At 47.2% G+C, this 15,928-nt stretch overlaps 10 non-coding genes and 1 pseudogene across 10 annotated transcripts; all 11 read left to right on the top strand.

Moving 5' to 3' along the window:
• The first annotated feature begins 10,652 nt into the window (after window positions 1–10,652).
• Window positions 10,653–10,771, top strand: LOC123109675 (5S ribosomal RNA). The gene has a single exon (XR_006452917.1). It is a non-coding gene; the product is annotated as a 5S ribosomal RNA (ribosomal RNA).
• Window positions 10,772–11,136: 365 nt separating this feature from the next.
• LOC123109555 (5S ribosomal RNA) lies at window positions 11,137–11,255 on the top strand. The gene has a single exon (XR_006452784.1). It is a non-coding gene; the product is annotated as a 5S ribosomal RNA (ribosomal RNA).
• Window positions 11,256–11,620: 365 nt separating this feature from the next.
• On the top strand, window positions 11,621–11,739 carry LOC123109539 (5S ribosomal RNA). The gene has a single exon (XR_006452766.1). It is a non-coding gene; the product is annotated as a 5S ribosomal RNA (ribosomal RNA).
• A 364-nt stretch (window positions 11,740–12,103) lies between these two features.
• Window positions 12,104–12,222, top strand: LOC123109838 (5S ribosomal RNA). Its single transcript, XR_006453082.1, has one exon. It is a non-coding gene; the product is annotated as a 5S ribosomal RNA (ribosomal RNA).
• A 365-nt stretch (window positions 12,223–12,587) lies between these two features.
• LOC123109499 (5S ribosomal RNA) lies at window positions 12,588–12,706 on the top strand. Its single transcript, XR_006452726.1, has one exon. It is a non-coding gene; the product is annotated as a 5S ribosomal RNA (ribosomal RNA).
• A 365-nt stretch (window positions 12,707–13,071) lies between these two features.
• On the top strand, window positions 13,072–13,190 carry LOC123108618 (5S ribosomal RNA). The gene has a single exon (XR_006451945.1). It is a non-coding gene; the product is annotated as a 5S ribosomal RNA (ribosomal RNA).
• Window positions 13,191–13,555: 365 nt separating this feature from the next.
• LOC123108617 (5S ribosomal RNA) lies at window positions 13,556–13,674 on the top strand. Its single transcript, XR_006451944.1, has one exon. It is a non-coding gene; the product is annotated as a 5S ribosomal RNA (ribosomal RNA).
• Window positions 13,675–14,038: 364 nt separating this feature from the next.
• Window positions 14,039–14,185, top strand: LOC123108909 (uncharacterized; annotated as a pseudogene).
• Window positions 14,186–14,550: 365 nt separating this feature from the next.
• LOC123109386 (5S ribosomal RNA) lies at window positions 14,551–14,669 on the top strand. Its single transcript, XR_006452620.1, has one exon. It is a non-coding gene; the product is annotated as a 5S ribosomal RNA (ribosomal RNA).
• A 365-nt stretch (window positions 14,670–15,034) lies between these two features.
• Window positions 15,035–15,153, top strand: LOC123109498 (5S ribosomal RNA). Its single transcript, XR_006452725.1, has one exon. It is a non-coding gene; the product is annotated as a 5S ribosomal RNA (ribosomal RNA).
• A 365-nt stretch (window positions 15,154–15,518) lies between these two features.
• Window positions 15,519–15,637, top strand: LOC123108867 (5S ribosomal RNA). Its single transcript, XR_006452208.1, has one exon. It is a non-coding gene; the product is annotated as a 5S ribosomal RNA (ribosomal RNA).
• The last annotated feature ends 291 nt before the right edge of the window (window positions 15,638–15,928 follow it).

Raw genomic sequence — 15,928 nt, 5'->3', positions numbered from 1 at the left:
GCAAGTATCAAATATGTCGTTGTTGTCCTAATGCAGTAAAAGAGAGCAGGAGCGAGAGAGTGGGATTTTATCGGAATGAACAAGGGGGTTTTGCTTGCCTGGCACTTCTGAAGATAACATTGAGTCTTCATCAGTGTCAACGATCACATCATCGGTATCACGTCTATCGAGAGGGGACAAATACCGGCAACATAGAAGGGAACACAATCAATGCAATGCACAATATGATGCATGATCATGACATGGCAAAATGAATGTGTTTGAGCTAATGCAACTAGCAACAGATTAAATGAAGTTGGTTTGAATACAAGATTCAAATTTAAACTCCATATGTGATTATTCAAATGCCATTTAATTGATTTGTGCTAAACAGCAGCTATAAGTTGTTCTAACATGCATGAAAATGGTACAGATGGATTCCTTGAATTTTTCTGATAATTTTTCATATATAAATTATTTAATTTGGAGTTACGGTTGAATTTCTATGAATTATAGAAGTTTTAGGCATTTTCTGGATTTTTCAGAATTAAATTAAATCTAGAAACCCTATTACTGCGTCAGCATGACTTCACGGTGACGTCAGCAAGTCAACGGGCGTTGTCCAGGTCAAATCTGACCTGTGGGACCCTTTGGTCAGTGTCACAGTGCTAGTTATGTGACTATTTAAGTCCTAACAGAAGTAATTAGCTCGCGGGGCCCGCTGTCATTGACCCTGGGGGTTAATTAGCGGGGCTGTTAACAGTTAATGACGAGCCATGTCATCTAAACCGGCGACTAAATGCCGGCGGTAAGCAGACGCGGTGGCGCTCCTCGTCTGGCCATCTCCGGCCACGAGAGGTTGCGCGACTGGTGGCGTTCGAGAGCGGCTGCATCGGCGCTTCGGGTGGTGGCCGTGGCAAGTGTGGGGTGGGACTGTGGTGTCGGCAGCGGCGAGCGAGGCGGCGGCCGGAGCTCGGCTCCGAGCGAGCGCGGTGTTGCAATGCACAAGGGAGCAGGCTAGGCGAGCGAAGGGCACCGGGAGGAGGCCCTCACTCGCACGCATCCAACGGTGGCCGTGGGGATGCCAGGGACGGTGTGTAGCGGCGGCGGCGGCGAGCATATGCGGCGGTGGAGCTTCGGCGTCCGTGCAACTACGGCCTAGAGGACGCGGAGAGGCCGGGGAAGAGGGGGAGTCGAAGCGGGCGCTCACAGCGGTGAAGGGGAGCAACTCGGTGTAGCCGGGGACACGCTGAGGCCGCAAATTGATCGGAGGGGGCCGTCGGATCCGGAGGTTGAAGACGACGGTTGGCGGCGATGCAGGGCCTCCGGGCGTCCCGTAGCTCGATTGGGAGGACGAGGAGGTTTCTTCGGTGCTTCTGGAGTCGGCGGAAGGGCGAGGGGTGGCTGGTGGCCGCGAGGACGATGGGTGGCGGCCATGGCTGCTCCAGACCGAGCTCGGGGACGAGCGATAGGGGGAAGGAGAGGGCCAGGGAAGGGGGAGAGTGAGCGGGAAGGTGCTGGGCGTCTCCGTGGCGCGGATTAGGACGAAGGGCGGCCTCCAGCGCGAAGCAGGAGGTGGACGGCTCCGCGGTGCGCGCGTGTGTTCGCTCCTGCCTACTGGCAGGAGGAAGACGACGAGCGAGGGGGTAAGTGGGCTGGGCCAGCCAGCTACTGTGCTGGGCCGCCAGTCTGGACAGGTAAGCGCCAAGTAGTTCTGTTCTGTTTCATATTTTTCTATTTTTTTTGTTTTGATTTAGTTTAGCAACTAAACCATTTTAATAAATTCTGTAGTTTATTATGTGGCTTACTAAAATATATACAAAGCCACTCACAAACTTCCAGAATTATTTGGAGTCATATTTAATATATATTAAATATAAATCCAAAGCAAATAGTTATTGGATTAATTCAAATGGCCAAAATAAATATCTCTGTGACTCCAAAAATATTGGTTTAAATTTTACCTCTCACCAATATTTCCATGGAATAACAGGAACATTTTCTTGGACTCATTTGATGAAATTTAAATGTTGGTTATTTTTAGAGGTCTTCTGAGGCTTTGAAAATTCCTCAATTCAATTTCATTTGAATTTAAACATGATGCTCACATGAGGTCTAGCCTAGTGCATAACAGGACCAGGGATGTGACAACTCACCCCCACTAAACAAAAATCTCGTCTCGAGATTCAAGCGTAGGGTAGGATGAAGGGGAAACGCAAACTAGTACAATCTTCACGATCCAGGTTGCACTTCAAATGAACGTTGATTTGAACACCATCCTTGTCTTGTCGTCTTGCTCTGAGCACTCCAGCTAATCATGACAAGAAGAGGAAAGGAAAACTCTGGAAGGATCGGTCTTCTCGAAGGTCGAACAACTCAGGATTAACTCCCGGAATGTGACATAGCAACATCTCTCGAGCTGAGAGACGAAGCATACCTCTAGAGGGATGGAGTGGAGCAGGTGACGAGGTTCACTAGGTAGACAGCAATTCCAGACTTAAGAATGTGGTGATCGGTTGTCAACATAGCGAGGAGTTGAATTGCCATGATACCACGACGAAACATCCTGGAGGAGGGTGATTTGTAGATTATTGCCTTAAGTGGCAAAAAGAATTACCTTTGATTCAGAGATCATTGAAACTCTTTAAACCAGCCTAAGGCAATTCTCGAGCGATCGTTTGGAGGGGTTGGTAGAATGGCATACTCGGACTTGGATGATGTGGATTACCTTGTTGAAGACAACGTAATGGATGAATTTGCTTACCACCGGAAATGGAAGAGACCCATGGTAGAATGGCACAGTGGCGGTGCAAGATGGGAACAATATGCAAATGCTGGGAATGATTCTGGTAACTGGGGAAGAACCCAACAATAGAGGGTGAATCCACTGTTTGAAAAGTTATAGTATAGCCGAGGAAGGGGAGAGCAAACCCAGTTAGTGCCGATGATAACACCTAGCGCTTGTGCGTGCTCTCAAGAACTTGAGCATTCCCATATTCATCAAGGTTTTACCAACATCCGTGTCAAGGATCCTGGCAACACAACATACTACCATGATGGCTAATGATGGATGATGCAGACGCAAAGGAGGATAATATCAACTCAGATTTCACCCTAGCGAGGCCAAGGAAACAAAATCTGGATGATCGACCGAGAGACATTTAGCACTCCGCTTCTAATGTTCTCCTTGACGTGCTAGTGTAACCCATTCATAGATATGGTTTGATAACTAGGACATCAAGTAAAGGTCGGACTTCGGGAGCAATAGAATCCATAAGGAACAACTACGGAGGTAAATCCTACGAAATCCTTATGGGGAGGTGGCCAACTTCTTCAATCAAGATACTACAATAATAGGTCTTTCGGCTGGGTGTTGCTGGCCACGACATCCACTTTACCAGTTATCGAGGAACCAATATTATAGTTCTTGGGGAAATGTTCCAACCATCATATCTGCCTGAGATTCAGATCTGGTTGGTGTCAGAATACTCCAGACCCATCGAGTCTAGGAAGAAAATGAAAGTTTGCAACACAAATCGACGAGATGACGTTGCAAGATTCTCAGGAAATGAACTACGACAGCAAGCTCCAAAACATGAGCTGGTTCTGCTATAAACATGGGAACACGTTGTCCCAGACAAGCATGCCCACATGGTAGTCTTACAATAGAACACTACCGAGTTCTGGGAGGGAACCATCATTGAGGATATAGGAATCTTGTGCATGAACTAGTATTTGCACAGCAACTCCTTTTCCTTGAACAATTCAATTAGTGGCTTGGTGTGCTAGGGAATACATATGGAGTGGAGGTAATTAATCTACCAAACCATAGAATACATTTGCACATGCGTAATTGACTTGAGATGGTACCAGAGGAGATAAAACAAACTTTCTCAAACTCATGGTGGCAACTTGCACCAAATGCACATGAATTCGAGGAAGTCACTTCTTCCATCCAACATATGCTTCATGAACGGAACACGAAGGCATTGCTTAGAAGGTTTCCAACACTAGGTTGATGTTCAACATGAATCATGGGGGAGACAAAATGCTGCTGATGGGCCCAACAGCAACTCATCGGAATTTCCATATCACTGGACTTCCACCATCATGTGAACACGGTGATAGCATTGGTCAGACCCAAAAGATATAATGGTGTATGCTCGAGGGATCAACCACGAGTAGGACAACATTACGAACATCGTTGGTTCTAACTTGATTTGACGATAGCCCACACTCAAATCAAAGGATTGATAAGACAATAGGTCCAGCAACTGATCACAGGGACCAATCGATGAAGATATCATCTTTCTTCAACACACACTACACAAGAATATCCCTTTGGAACGAACTAAGTCAGGCAAGCTTTTATCTTCCAACCCTCCAAGTTGTCGTTTAGCTTAACCAACTAGCTCAGGGATATCTAACACCGATTCTTGGAGAGAAGGTGGTTCACAAGAAACCAACTTGATCACGAGCTCAACATAGCGGTCAGGTGACAACCTAGTGATACTTTCGAGAAGATATTCGGAAAATCACGAACCACCGGTATGTTACTAAACCCGAGAACAATCTTGCTTTTAAGGGCAAGACGATATGATAAAAAGGGCGAGGGATTGCCAAAAATCCTAACTCATCAATCAAAGAGTGCACCAGGAAATAAGGACTAGGTAGCACAATCTATCTTAGAATGGTGATTCAATAACCAACGTGCTAAGAATGAAAATATTGTCCACTTAACTACCAAGCAATGGAGTTGCTAGCAGTATTGATTTCACACGCCAGGATTCATTTGTCGGCATTCCAGTTACAATAACACGGAAATCGAGAAATTATCAATGATGATCAGAAGTATCACTGTACCAAGAGTTCATAGGATGGTGTGCAATTCCTACCATAGTCCCGATATAAAAGATGGTAATACTCCAAGGTAGAACAGAGCAAAGCTGGATTGGCATTTTGATCTGCGGAGTACAATTGTTTTGACCCAATCCTAGATATGGATGAGGTACTGGAGTTTGTTTCTCCTAGTCATCCTGAATAGAATGGCTTGACGGACCACAAGAATAATAGGCATCGATGAACGATTGCACACATACTCTTGACTATCAATTGATAGATGAGGGTCAGAAGACAACTAACGAGGGACAACCCAAAGGAACATATGTTTTCTGAGTTGTGGATGCATAGATTAGTATGTCGAGCAGAGCTCAACATGTTTCTTCCGGATAACCTATGCGGAAAGGTTGAACTGGCAGAGTCACAATATATAATGGAGAACTCATCAAGAGCATTCTGGTTGTGATCGTTCAGTCCAACGAGGAACTTCTGCCATAAGTGGTTCATGGTATTTGGAAGAAGAAGATACCACGGACTCCAAGGGCTATCGCAAAGGTTACTAATAACCTAAGGGAGCTAGCAATTACTATCAACATGAAGTAAGTAGGGTGAATCTCGGGTTCACAACCCAAGGAGTAGAATACCTACTACTAAGTAGCATCACGGGATGCTTTCGAGAATGATAGCCAGAATCATCACACTGGGAACACAAGGCACGACTGGATTACTAGGTGATCCCCTAAGACACCTAGGGTCATAATAATATCTCCAACATATATGTCAAGGTAACGGAGTACCTCAACTCACTGATTAGTGTGGTTAATCTGGCCCATGGGAACATTGAAACGGGAAGAAAGGATTTGCAAATGCATCAGACTACCTAGAATCCTGGGATGACTCGGACAGCATAACGGCTGTAAATGCTCAGAAAAGATTTGAGACATTCACAAAAATGGTGGCATAACCACTCAGAAGCACAATATCAAGGTTTCGAGATCAACAATTAACATACGGAAGTAGTAGGAACTGAACTAAGACTTAAATCCAATAATCTTATAAGTCCACTGATTAGTAACACGTGATCCTAATAGAAAGAAGAGATAGCCTAGTTCTTAATCCCCGTAGAAGAGAAGATGATGACTCAGATAAGAAGGCCATAAGGTATAAGGAGTAAAAAGAGCCTTACGTTCCATCCCACAATCAATTCCCTTATATAACTAAAGCATTTCTAGACTCAACTTCGACCAGTTTGGCTTGGTAATCCTACAGGCAGTCAAGCTCTGATACCAACGCTGTCAGGACCCCGACTCAATGCCACACCGATCTAGCATGTAACACATCATATCACTTTGCGGCCTCACGCACGGTATTCCCACGGGTGCCACCTTACCTGGCCCGGTACCGTTTGCGCCTTTTGGCTCACGTATATGATAGTGTCGCTAGCATCCATATGACAAAGAACCCGGGATGACATGGCTAGTCGTGAACCCAAAGTGGCACTAACTTACAGGGACAGGCATCCATGACCCAGCATCGAACGTGTCGGTCATCAGCGAGTGAATCCAGGCTGTAGCACTGGGCTAGCAGGACTCCGGTGAACCGGGCTGTAGCGGGCTAACAGGACTCCGGTATTCATCGCGTGACATTTCCCCGAAGGGACAGACACAGGAACGAAGAAGGACACATGCCGGCCAGCCTAAGTGTTCCGGAGCAGTAGCAAGCTACCATGGCTCGGTGGAAACACTAGGATACATTTCCCGGTAAGAGAGGCTACTAAAGATAAACAACTAGATAGTCAGATCCCACACATACCAAGCATTTCAATAACATACACACAATATGCTCGATATGTGCAATACAACATGGCATCACAAAATGACTCTACGACTCAGTAGTTGATTAGGCTCCGAGGAGCGAGATATTACAAACATGGGTCTCATGACCCAACAATCAGAGCATACAAGTCAAAGCACATGCGGAAGCTTAACATGTCTGAGTACAGACAACTATAAAAGAAAAAGGCTCAGAAGCCTGACTATCTACCAGATCCCGCCGAGGGCTCAAGATCGTAGCTGAGGTAACAAGCTAAACGTCGAAGTCCACGTGGAACTACTAGTGAGACTGAAGTCTCTCTGCAAAAACATAAAATAGGCAAACGTGAGTACAAATGTACCCAGCAAGACTTACATCAGATCTATCTACATATGCATCATTATCAACAAAAGGGATGGTGGAGTTTGACTGCAGCAAGCCAGCTTTGACTCGGTGGCTATCCTGAACTACGACTGCAAGTAACTCTTTTGAGGTGGCGCACACGAGTCCACATATTCACCATATCAATACACCACTATGGATCTGCTCCCGTCTCTCTACGAGAACGCCATCCATAGCACTCACGCTTATCTTGCGTATTTTAGAGTATCCACTTTCACTTGTCTATGAACTGTACAAGGGGTCCATGTTTCCATATCCGAGGAATCCGGCTATTCGAATAGATGATGTTAACCCTGCAGGGGTGTACTTCTTCACACACGCTTTCGCCACTTATCGCCCTGTACACGTCATGTACCTCGGCAACCTTCAAGCGGAAGCCGGGCGAGGGAGTCGGCCACGACCTGACTAACCGAACAAGTCTCTAGTCCAGGTTTATCGCCTATTCAGGTTCCATCCGCAAGGAGATCCGGCCGGGGTGTCGCTTACGGCCCCAAACGATGTGTGCAGGGTTCCCAAGCCCACCAACCGGGTGCCACTTGGTACACCGTGCCACTGTGCCTAGTCTGTCCCAAGCCCACCTGTACCGGGTGCCACTTGGTAGACTACTAACACTACCTACAAACACCAGAAACTAGTTGCAACTCCTGGACAGAGATCAAGTTGATTAATAAGTCGAGAGAGCTTGGAGCGCCCGGAGCCCAATGTGTGGTAGTAACTGATCATGGATCACAAACACAGAACTCAGTTCCTGAGGACGGCTGCAATGAGACAACCCACCATGTACTCCTACATGGCCTCTCACCGCTACCTTTACCAAATCGTGTTCACACACTTAGCTCACACACAGTAGGACATGTTCACACGCCTCTGATTCATCCCTGATGAAACAAACCTGACTCAACTCTAAGCAGTAGCAGGCATGACAACAAACATGAATGAGTAGGCACAACAGGGCTCAAACAACTCCTACTCATGCTAGTGGGTTTCATCTATTTACTGTGGCAATGACAGGTCATGCAAAGGATAAAGGGGTTCAGCTACCGCAGCAAGTATCAAATATGTCGTTGTTGTCCTAATGCAGTAAAAGAGAGCAGGAGCGAGAGAGTGGGATTTTATCGGAATGAACAAGGGGGTTTTGCTTGCCTGGCACTTCTGAAGATAACATTGAGTCTTCATCAGTGTCAACGATCACATCATCGGTATCACGTCTATCGAGAGGGGACAAATACCGGCAACATAGAAGGGAACACAATCAATGCAATGCACAATATGATGCATGATCATGACATGGCAAAATGAATGTGTTTGAGCTAATGCAACTAGCAACAGATTAAATGAAGTTGGTTTGAATACAAGATTCAAATTTAAACTCCATATGTGATTATTCAAATGCCATTTAATTGATTTGTGCTAAACAGCAGCTATAAGTTGTTCTAACATGCATGAAAATGGTACAGATGGATTCCTTGAATTTTTCTGATAATTTTTCATATATAAATTATTTAATTTGGAGTTACGGTTGAATTTCTATGAATTATAGAAGTTTTAGGCATTTTCTGGATTTTTCAGAATTAAATTAAATCCAGAAACCCTATTACTGCGTCCGCATGACTTCACGGTGACGTCAGCAAGTCAACGGGCGTTGTCCAGGTCAAATCTGACCTGTGGGACCCTTTGGTCAGTGTCACAGTGCTAGTTATGTGACTATTTAAGTCCTAACAGAAGTAATTAGCTCGCGGGGCCCGCTGTCATTGACCCTGGGGGTTAATTAGCGGGGCTGTTAACAGTTAATGACGAGCCATGTCATCTAAACCTGCGACTAAACGCCGGCGGTAAGCAGACGCGGTGGCGCTCCTCGTCTGGCCATCTTCGGCCACGAGAGGTTGCGCGGCTGGTGGCGTTCGAGAGCGGCTGCATCGGCGCTTCGGGTGGTGGCCGTGGCAAGTGCGGGGTGAGACTGTGGTGTCGGCAGCGGCGAGCGAGGCGGCGGCCGGAGCTCGGCTCCGAGCGAGCGCGGCGTTGCAATGCACAAGGGAGCAGGCTAGGCGAGCGAAGGGCACCGGGAGGAGGCCCTCACTCGCGCGCATCCAACGGTGGCCGTGGGGATGCCAGGGACGGTGTGTAGCGGCGGCGGCGGCGAGCATATGCGGCGGTGGAGCTTCGGCGTCCGTGCAACTACGGCCTAGAGGACGCGGAGAGGCCGGGGAAGAGGGGGAGTCGAAGCGGGCGCTCATAGCGGTGAAGGGGAGCAACTCGGTGTAGCCGGGGACACGCTAAGGCCGCAAATTGATCGGAGGGGGCCGTCGGATCCGGAGGTTGAAGACGACGGTTGGCGGCGATGCAGGGCCTCCCGGCGTCCCGTAGCTCGATTGGGAGGACGAGGAGGTTTCTTCGGTGCTTCTGGAGTCGGCGGAAGGGCGAGGGGTGGCTGGTGGCCGCGAGGACGATGGGTGGCGGCCATGGCTGCTCCAGACCGAGCTCGGGGACGAGCGATGGGGGGAAGGAGAGGGCCAGGGAAGGGGGAGAGTGAGCGGGAAGGTGCTGGGCGTCTCCGTGGCGCGGATTAGGACGAAGGGCGGCCTCCAGCGCGAAGCAGGAGGTGGACGGCTCCGCGGTGCGCGCGTGTGTTCGCTCCTGCCTACTGGCAGGAGGAAGACGACGAGCGAGGGGGTAAGTGGGCTGGGCCAGCCAGCTACAGTGCTGGGCCGCCAGTCTGGACAGGTAAGCGCCAAGTAGTTCTGTTCTGTTTCATATTTTTCTATTTTTTTTGTTTTGATTTAGTTTAGCAACTAAACCATTTTAATAAATTCTGTAGTTTATTATGTGGCTTACTAAAATATATACAAAGCCACTCACAAACTTCCAGAATTATTTGGAGTCATATTTAATATATATTAAATATAAATCCGAAGCAAATAGTTATTGGATTAATTCAAATGGCCAAAATAAATATCTCTGTGACTCCAAAAATATTGGTTTAAATTTTACCTCTCACCAATATTTCCATGGAATAACAGGAACATTTTCTTGGACTCATTTGATGAAATTTAAATGTTGGTTATTTTTAGAGGTCTTCTGAGGCTTTGAAAATTCCTCAATTCAATTTCATTTGAATTTAAACATGATGCTCACATGAGGTCTAGCCTAGTGCATAACAGGACCAGGGATGTGACACAGAACTCCGAAGTTAAGCGTGCTTGGGCGGGAGTAGTACTAGGATGGGTGACCTCCTGGGAAGTCCTCGTGTTGCATTCCCTTTTTTAATTATTTTTGTATGTACGTGAGGAACAGAACGCACGTGCGTGATATATATTAAGCCTGTCATCATATTTTTGACATTTGAGATATGTTTTAGCTCGGAGCTCATTAGTCACGCGTCTAGGGAGAGTTGGGGCGCGAAAAGCGCGTTCTGAAAGGGGTGTAAAATACGTGTTTCTGCGGTATAGAGGGAGGGGTGGAAATCGTGGTAAACTCGTCTTCGTAGTTGAGTGAGAGAGTAAGTAGTATAGGGCATTATCCATTAGTAGGCGACAGTTGTAATGGTAGTAAGAATGTACGGCCGTCTTTGTAGCGGACGTGGGAGTGGGAAGCATAAGGGATGAAGCCGGGGGTAACATGTCGGATGCGATCATACCAGCACTAAAGCACCGGATCCCATCAGAACTCCGAAGTTAAGCGTGCTTGGACGAGAGTAGTACTAGGATGGGTGACCTCCTGGGAAGTCTTCGTGTTGCATTCCCTTTTTTAATTATTTTTGTACGTACGTGAGGAACAGAACGCACGTGTGTGATATATATTAAGCCTGTCATCATATTTTTGACATTTGCGATATGTTTTAGCTCGGAGCTCATTAGGCACGCGTCTAGGGAGAGTTGGGGCGCGGAAAGCGCGTTCTGAAAGGGGTGTAAAATACGTGTTGCTGCGGTATAGAGGGAGGGGTGGAAATCGTGGTAAACTCGTCTTCGTAGTTGAGCGAGAGAGTAAGTAGTATAGGGCATTATCCATTAGTAGGCGACGGTTGTAATGATAGTAAGAATGTATGGCCGTCTTTGTAGAGGACATGGGAGTGGGAAGCATAAGGGATGAAGCCGGGGGTAACATGTCGGATGCGATCATACCAGCACTAAAGCACCGGATCCCATCAGAACTTCGAAGTTAAGCGTGCTTGGGCGAGAGTAGTACTAGGATGGGTGACCTCCTGGGAAGTCCTCGTGTTGCATTCCCTTCTTTAATTATTTTTGTACGTACGTGAGGAACAGAACGCACGTGCGTGATATATATTAAGCCTGTCATCATATTTTTGACATTTGCGATATGTTTTAGCTCGGAGCTCATTAGTCACGCGTCAAGGGGGAGTTGGGGTGCGAAAAGCGCGTTCTGAAAGGGGTGTAAAATACGTGTTGCTGCGGTATAGAGGGAGGGGTGGAAATCGTGGTGAACTCGTCTTCGTAGTTGAGCGAGAGAGTAAGTAGTATAGGGCGTTATCCATTAGTAGGCGACGGTTGTAATGATAGTAAGAATGTACGGCCGTCTTTGTAGCGGACGTGGGAGTGGGAAGCATAAGGGATGAAGCCGGGGGTAACATGTTGGATGCGATCATACCAGCACTAAAGCATCGGATCCCATCAGAACTCCGAAGTTAAGCGTGCTTGGGCGAGAGTAGTACTAGGATGGGTGACCTCCTGGGAAGTCCTCGTGTTGCATTCCCTTTTTAATTATTTTTGTACGTACGTGAGGAACAGAACGCACGTGCGTGATATATATTAAGCCTGTCATCATATTTTTGACATTTGAGATATGTTTTAGCTCGGAGCTCATTAGTCACGCGTCTAGGGAGAGTTGGGGCGCGAAAAGCGTGTTCTGAAAGGGGTGTAAAATACGTGTTGCTGCGGTATAGAGGGAGGGGTGGAAATCGTGGTAAACTCGTCTTCGTAGTTGAGTGAGAGAGTAAGTAGTATAGGGCATTATCCATTAGTAGGCGACAGTTGTAATGGTAGTAAGAATGTACGGCCGTCTTTGTAGCGGACGTGGGAGTGGGAAGCATAAGGGATGAAGCCGGGGGTAACATGTCGGATGCGATCATACCAGCACTAAAGCATCGGATCCCATCAGAACTCCGAAGTTAAGCGTGCTTGGGCGAGACTAGTACTAGGATGGGTGACCTCCTGGGAAGTCTTCGTGTTGCATTCCCTTTTTTAATTATTTTTGTACGTGCGTGAGGAACAGAACGCACGTGTGTGATATATATTAAGCCTGTCATCATATTTTTGACATTTGCGATATGTTTTAGCTCGGAGATCATTAGGCACGCGTCTAGGGAGAGTTGGGGCGCGAAAAGCGCGTTCTGAAAGGGGTGTAAAATACGTGTTGCTGCGGTATAGAGGGAGGGGTGGAAATCGTGGTAAACTCGTCTTCGTAGTTGAGCGAGAGAGTAAGTAGTATAGGGCATTATCCATTAGTAGGCGACGGTTGTAATGATAGTAAGAATGTACGGCCGTCTTTGTAGCGGACGTGGGAGTGGGAAGCATAAGGGATGAAGCCGGGGGTAACATGTCGGATGCGATCGTACCAGCACTAAAGCACCGGATCCCATCAGAACTCCGAAGTTAAGCGTGCTTGGGCGAGAGTAGTACTAGGATGGGTGACCTCCTGGGAAGTCCTCGTGTTGCATTCCCTTTTTTAATTATTTTTGTACGTACGTGAGGAACATAACGCACGTGCGTGATATATATTAAGCCTGTCATCATATTTTTGACATTTGAGATATGTTTTAGCTCGGAGCTCATTAGTCACGCGTCTAGGGAGAGTTGGGGCGCGAAAAGCGCGTTCTGAAAGGGGTGTAAAATACGTGTTGCTGCGGTATAGAGGGAGGGGTGGAAATCGTGGTAAACTCGTCTTCGTAGTTGAGTGAGAGAGTAAGTAGTATAGGGCATTATCCATTAGTAGGCGACAGTTGTAATGGTAGTAAGAATGTACGGCCGTCTTTGTAGCGGACGTGGGAGTGGGAAGCATAAGGGATGAAGCCGGGGGTAACATGTCGGATGCGATGATACCAGCACTAAAGCATCGGATCCCATCAGAACTCCGAAGTTAAGCGTGCTTGGGCGAGAGTAGTACTAGGATGGGTGACCTCCTGGGAAGTCTTCGTGTTGCATTCCCTTTTATAATTATTTTTGTATGTACGTGAGGAACAGAACGCACGTGTGTGATATACATTAAGCCTGTCATCATATTTTTGACATTTGCGATATGTTTTAGCTCGGAGCTCATTAGGCACGCGTCTAGGGAGAGTTGGGGCGCGAAAAGCGCGTTCTGAAAGGGGTGTAAAATACGTGTTGCTCCGGTATAGAGGGAGGGGTGGAAATCGTGGTAAACTCGTCTTCGTAGTTGAGCGAGAGAGTAAGTAGTATAGGGCATTATCCATTAGTAGGCGACGGTTGTAATGATAGTAAGAATGTACGGCCGTCTTTGTAGCGGACGTGGGAGTGGGAAGCATAAGGGATGAAGCCGGGGGTAACATGTCGAATGCGATCATACCAGCACTAAAGCACCGGATCCCATCAGAACTCCGAAGTTAAGCGTGCTTGGGCGAGAGTAGTACTAGGATGGGTGACCTCCTGGGAAGTCCTCGTGTTGCATTCCCTTTTTTAATTATTTTTGTACGTACGTGAGGAACAGAACGCACGTGCGTGATATATATTAAGCCTGTCATCATATTTTTGACATTTGCGAAATGTTTTAGCTCGGAGCTCATTAGTCACGCGTCTAGGGAGAGTTGGGACGCGAAAAGCGCGTTCTGAAAGGGGTGTAAAATACGTGTTGCTGCGGTATAGAGGGAGGGGTGGAAATCGTGGTAAACTCGTCTTCGTAGTTGAGCGAGAGAGTAAGTAGTATAGGGCATTATCCATTAGTAGGCGACGGTTGTAATGATAGTAAGAATGTACGGCCGTCTTTGTAGTGACGTGGGAGTGGGAAGCATAAGGGATGAAGCCGGGGGTAACATGTCGGATGCGATCATATCAGCACTAAAGCACCGGATCCCATCAGAACTCCGAAGTTAAGCGTGCTTGGGCGAGAGTAGTACTAGGATGGGTGACAGGCGAGAGTAGTACTAGGATGGGTGACCTCCGGGGAAGTCCTCGTGTTGCATTCCCTTTTTTAATTATTTTTGTACGTACGTGAGGAACAGAACGCACGTGCGTGATATATATTAAGCATGTCATCATATTTTTGACATTTGCGATATGTTTTAGCTCGGAGCTCATTAGTCACGCGTCTAGGAAGAGTTTTGGCGCGAAAAGCACGTTCTGAAAGGGGTGTAAAATACGTGTTGCTGCGGTATAGAGGGAGGGGTGGAAATAGTGGTAAACTCGTCTTCGTAGTTGAGCGAGAGAGTAAGTAGTATAGGGCATTATCCATTAGTAGGCGACGGTTGTAATGATAGTAAGAATGTACGGCCGTCTTTGTAGCGGACGTGGGAGTGGGAAGCATAAGGGATGAAGCCGGGGGTAACATGTCGGATGCGATCATACCAGCACTAAAGCACCGGATCCCATCAGAACTCCGAAGTTAAGCGTGCTTGGGCGAGAGTAGTACTAGGATGGGTGACCTTCTGGGAAGTCCTCGTGTTGCATTCCCTTTTTTAATTATTTTTGTACGTACGTGAGGAACAGAACGCACGTGCGTGATATATATTAAGCCTGTATTCATATTTTTGACATTTGAGATATGTTTTAGCTCGGAGCTCATTAGTCACGCGTCTAGGGAGAGTTGGGGCGCGAAAAGCGCGTTCTGAAAGGGGTGTAAAATACGTGTTGCCGCGGTATAGAGGGAGGGGTGGAAATCGTGGTAAACTCGTCTTCGTAGTTGAGCGAGAGAGTAAGTAGTATAGGGCATTATCCATTAGTAGGCGACGGTTGTAATGATAGTAAGAATGTACGGCCGTCTTTGTAGCGGACGTGGGAGTGGGAAGCATAAGGGATGAAGCCGGGGGTAACATGTCGGATGCGATCATACCAGCACTAAAGCACCGGATCCCATCAGAACTCCGAAGTTAAGCGTGCTTGGGCGAGAGTAGTACTAGGATGGGTGACCTCCTTGGAAGTCCTCGTGTTGCATTCCCTTTTTTAATTATTTTTGTACGTACGTGAGGAACAGAACGCACGTGCGTGATATATGTTAAGCCTGTCATCATATTTTTGACATTTGCGATATGTTTTAGCTCGGAGCTCATCAGTCACGCGTCTAGGGAGAGTTGGGGCACGAAAAGCGCGTTCTGAAAGGGGTGTAAAATACGTGTTGCTGCGGTATAGAGGGAGGGGTGGAAATTGTGGTAAACTCGTCTTCGTAGTTGAGCGAGAGAGTAAGTAGTATAGGGCATTATCCATTAGTAGGCGACGGTTGTAATGATAGTAAGAATGTACGGCCGTCTTTTTAGCGGACGTGGGAGTGGGAAGCATAAGGGATGAAGCCGGGGGTAACATGTCGGATGCGATCATACCAGCACTAAAGCACCGGATCCCATCAGAACTCCGAAGTTAAGCGTGCTTGGGCGAGAGTAGTACTAGGATGGGTGACCTCCTGGGAAGTCCTCGTGTTGCATTCCCTTTTTTATTTATTTTTGTACGTACGTGAGGAACAGAACGCACGTGCGTGATATATATTAAGCCTGTCATCATATTTTTGACATTTGCGATATGTTTTACCTCGGAGCTCATTAGTCACGCGTCTAGGGAGAGTTGGGGCGCGAAAAGCGCGTTCTGAAAGGGGTGTAAAATACGTGTTGCCGCGGTATAGAGGGAGGAGTGGAAATCGTGGTAAACTCGTCTTCGTAGTTGAGCGAGAGAGTAAGTAGTATAGGGCATTATCCATTAGTAGGCAACGGTTGTAATGATAG

Source organism: Triticum aestivum, chromosome 5A, assembly GCF_018294505.1.
Source record: "Triticum aestivum cultivar Chinese Spring chromosome 5A, IWGSC CS RefSeq v2.1, whole genome shotgun sequence".
Classification (NCBI taxonomy): Eukaryota; Viridiplantae; Streptophyta; class Magnoliopsida; order Poales; family Poaceae; genus Triticum; species Triticum aestivum.
The sequence above is the reverse complement of the archived record's forward strand: the minus strand, read 5'-3'. Positions and strand labels throughout refer to the sequence as shown.